The following is a 4,470-nucleotide window of genomic DNA, read 5'->3' as shown; positions in this document are numbered from 1 at the left end:
TTCCAGGACAGCCAGGACTATGCAGAGAAACCCTGTCTCAAAAAAACACAAAAACAAAACAAAACAAACTCTTTGGTTGTTTTTATAAATAGGAGTTTCTCTGTATAGGCCTAGCTATCCTGGACCTCACTTTGTAGACCAGGCTCACTTTGAAGTCACACAGACCAACTTGCCTCTGTCACCCAAGTGCTGGGATTAAAGGCATATGCCACCACCCCTCTGCATAATAAACTTAGTTTAAAAAGACAACCCTCTTCAGTGTTCCCTTGAACAGCAAGCCTACAACTTTTTTTTTTTTTTTTTTTTTGGTTTTTCAAAACAGGGTTTCTCTGTGTAGCTCTGGCTGTCCTGGAACTCACTCTGTAGACCAGGCTGGCCTCGAACTCAGAAATTCACCTGCCTCTACCTCCTAAGTGCTGGGATTAAAGCTGTGTGCCACCACTGCCCGGCAGCCTGCAACTTTTTAATAATGACATTATCAGGTATCAGGGCAGGAGAGATGCCTCAGCAGCTGATCTTCCAGCAGACCTGAAGAGGATCCAAGTTCAACTCCCAAGACCTATGTTGAGCAACTTACACCATGCACCATGCACGTTTAACTCCAAGTCCAGGGCATCTGACGCTCTCTCTCAGCTTCCAAGCATACCCCTGCTTACATGGCTAGTGCTCACAGGGAGGGGTATGGAGGCTGACCAAATAAAAATTTAAAATGTTCTAAAAATGAAATGTCCTAAAAGCCTGGACTAGAGGATTTCCCCACACCTTAGAGACACCTCAGGGTGGAGAGAAAGAACCACCTACAGGGTAGACATGAGCCACACCCTGCACAGTGGGCCTGGGTACTCTGTTCCCATACTATTGGTCTCTAAAGGGGGGTCCCCTTTAAAGACTTGACCAGTTTGCCCAGGGAAGTTCTAGAAACTTAATATTGCATATTTAATGAAAATGAAACACAGCACGCCCAGTGAGCATTTTTAAATTAAACATTTTACATTAAAAATAGATGAGTCGGCTTTCTCCTTACTTTATGGAGGTTTTCTTGCTCTGGGAGAATCAGACACATCACTGGGCTGCCAGGGAGAGGGCTCCACTGGGCAGAACTGAGGCCTCTCTGGCCAAGAGCCAGCCCTGTCTTCCCGGTATGGGAATGAGACCCTCTTATGGGATCCTTTAGAACCAGTCAAGCTGTCTGATGACTGGAGATCTGAACAGCGTCTTTGAAACAGAACCACCAGATAAGCCGTTCATGAATACTTGACCCATTTAAAATGCTTGGGATACATATTTACTGCTTAGAGCAAGAGGATATTTCACTTTTTAAAATCTAGAAATCTGCTGTTGCGTATGATGGCCACCAGGTGGCAACAGGAGTCTAAGAATAAAAACAAAGAGAAGGGTTCATTGTTGGTCAGCTGTCCACAAACCGATCTCCATCCCTTTACAGATCTCATCAAGCAGAAAGATGGAGGTGGGGGGAGAAAAGGACAAAGAGAAGGAGACTGTCAAGGTTGGTGTTTGTCTGCCTCCCGCCCCCCATCCCTGGAAGGGAGAAGGAAGAAGCGGGCATTGGAGATGATCAAGGTTTTGTTGTTTTTCATTGTTTCTAGGACCAGGGAACTCTGCTAGGAAGTTCCTTTGTAAGTTCAAAATTGTAGGAAAATGAAACAAATTAAAAAGCAACCAACGAGGTAGCTCTGCCAGTATGAAAGCAATATGCACAGGGCAGTGAGATGGTTAAGTAGAGAAAGGTGCTTGCAGCCAAGCCTGACAGCCCAAGTTCCATCCTGGCACCACACGGAGCAGGAGAAAGCACAACCCAGGAGGTTGTCCTCTGATCACCACACATGGGATGAGGGATATTGTGGGGAGCCGCAGCTGCCACCCTATATATTTGGCACCTGGTCTCCGGCCAGAGCAGAGAGCATTGATAAACAAGCCTTAGTTGGAAAAGCTGAGTGTCTCCAGTTTGTGATGCAAGCTGGCATGATTTCCCACAGCCTATTATGCTTTGCCACGTAGCTGATGCTGATTGGGACCAGGGAAAGTATTTAACCCTCGAGGGCTGGGGGCTAGAGAGAAGAAAGGAAGAAAGAGAAAGTAGAAGAAAGAAAGAGAAAGAGGTAGTACAAAGTTTCTGAATAAACTGCTTGGAGAAGAGCTCGTGGTCGCTTCCTTATTTCTGCTGGTCGGTGAGGCGGTGACAAATGGTGGCCCATACGGGGACATCTTCTACAGCTCAGAACTCCTTGCAGACAGGGCAGTCGATTGGTAAGTTCCCAGGTAAGGTGGGACGAAAGGAAGGACCTCGGTGAAGAGGCAATAAGGTCTCCGGGTTGGAGCGATAAAGTCCCGTAAAGGGCGAGTAAGGACCTCAGTAAAGAGGCAATAAGGTCTCCGGGTTGGAGTGATAAAGTTCTGTTAAGGGTGAATCAAAAGTGATAGTATGGGGAACTCACAATCTTGCCCTGTGTTTGTTGCTCTTAAGGAGCTATTAAAAGCAAAAAAGATAGAATTGAAGAGAGAAACCCTAGAAAGATTTCTGTCAGAGGTAGATATTGCTGCCCCTTGGTTCGCAGTGTCGGGTCACCTAACGTTGTCCAGCTGGGATGAATTAGGGAGAGATCTGGAATTCGCCTGGGAGGAAGGAATCATAAAAGGTGGAGTGCGTCCAATCTGGAAACTGCTTAGGAGCTGCCTGGAGGATAAAGTGTGTTCTAAAGCAGTAGAGAAGGGACAGGAAGCGTTAGAACAGTTAAAGGAAGAGAGGTAAGCAAAGTCTGAGAAAGATCAGACTGATGAAGGTAGGTCGGACTCTGAAGGGGAACTTGAGAAGCTAGTACAGAAAATAGAGAAGTCCACCATTAGGGTGGAGCCCACAGCCCCAGGGCCACCTGTATCCTTACCGCGCCCCTATAACACTGCCACTTATGGCACTTCCTTTTGTCCGGAAGTTTGGCGGGAAGCTAGGGGTCAGCTTTGCTTCCCTGTGTTTCAAGATGCCCAAGGGCAAAGGTTTCATGAACCATTGGATTTTAAAGTCATAAAGAACTTGGCTGAGTCAGTCCACACTTATGGTATAACTGCGGCATTTACTGTTTCCCAGTTAGAAGCTCTTCACAGATATTGCATGACTCCTTCTGATTGGATGAGCACTGTGAGAGTTTGTCTCTCATCAGGTTAATATTTAGACTGGAAAGCCTTTTTAATAGAATATGCCAATGAACAGGCTACTATTAATCAAGCAGCTGGTATTCCTGCCTGGGATTTGAATATGCTTTTGGGACAGGGTAGGTTTGCGCAGCAGCAAATTGGATATCCGCCGCAGGTGTATGAGCAAGTTAATATGCTTGCTACAAGAGCATGGAAATCATTGCCTAACAAGGGAGAAGTTGCAGGAAATTTGACTAAAATTATTCAGGGACCCATGGAGCCCTTTTCAGATTTTGTAGCTAGAATGGTAGAAGCAGCTGGAAGGATATTCGGAGACCCAGATGCGGCCATGCCGCTGATTAAGCAATTAGTTTATGAGCAATGTACTAAGGAATGCAAGGCTTCCATAACTCCCTACAGACATAAGGGACTTGAAGCTTGGATGAAAGTATGTAGGGAACTGGGCGGTCCATTAACTAATGCAGGCCTTGCCACTGCGGTTATACAGATAACGTAAGATAACAAGCGGAACCCGGGTACATGCTTTCGGCATGAGCAACTGGGACACTTTAAAAGGCAATGTCCCAATAGAGGAAGAACAGCAGAAACAGGGGCTATGCAGGACCGTCCAAAACAACCTGGATTGTGTCCAAGATGTAAAAAGGGAAATCATTGGGCCAATGAATGTAGATCAATGAAAGATATTAATGGACAGCCACTTACTACAGGCTATGGTGGAGCCAGGTCAAAAAACGGGCAGCAGGGCCCTCGCCCGCAGGGCCCACAAATATATGGGGCGATGGAGAGCAAGCCAGAGGGGAATTGGCCAACCCTGCAGCATCCCAACCAGTGCGGAGAGCCACTAAAGGGAGCACAGGATTGGACCTCTGCTCTGCCACCAGACTTGTACTAACCCCTCAGATGGGCGTTCAGTTAATAGAAACAGATTTCCAAGGTCCACTCCCCAAAGGAACAGTGGGGTTATTAATTGGCCGTTCATCATCAGCATTAAAGGGGTTAGTTATTCATCCTGGTGTGATAGATCCTGATTATACTGGAGTTGTTAAGATTATGATTTCCTCCCCCCCCCCCCGAGGGATTGTTTCCATCTCCCCGGGAGACAGATTAGCTCAGGTTCTTATTCTTCCCAGTTGTCATGAAATGTTTCCATCACAAAATAAAGAATGAGGAAAAGGAGGGTTTGGTTCCACGCGATCAGATGGAGCCTTTGTAAGCCTACACCTGGATCAGTGTCCTCTTTTGGAGATAAGAGTGGATGGAAAGAAAATTTTAGGACTTCTTGATACTGGCGCTGATAGA

Source organism: Mastomys coucha, unplaced genomic scaffold, assembly GCF_008632895.1.
Source record: "Mastomys coucha isolate ucsf_1 unplaced genomic scaffold, UCSF_Mcou_1 pScaffold21, whole genome shotgun sequence".
NCBI lineage: Eukaryota > Metazoa > Chordata > Mammalia > Rodentia > Muridae > Mastomys > Mastomys coucha.
Note: the sequence above shows the minus strand (reverse complement) of the source record.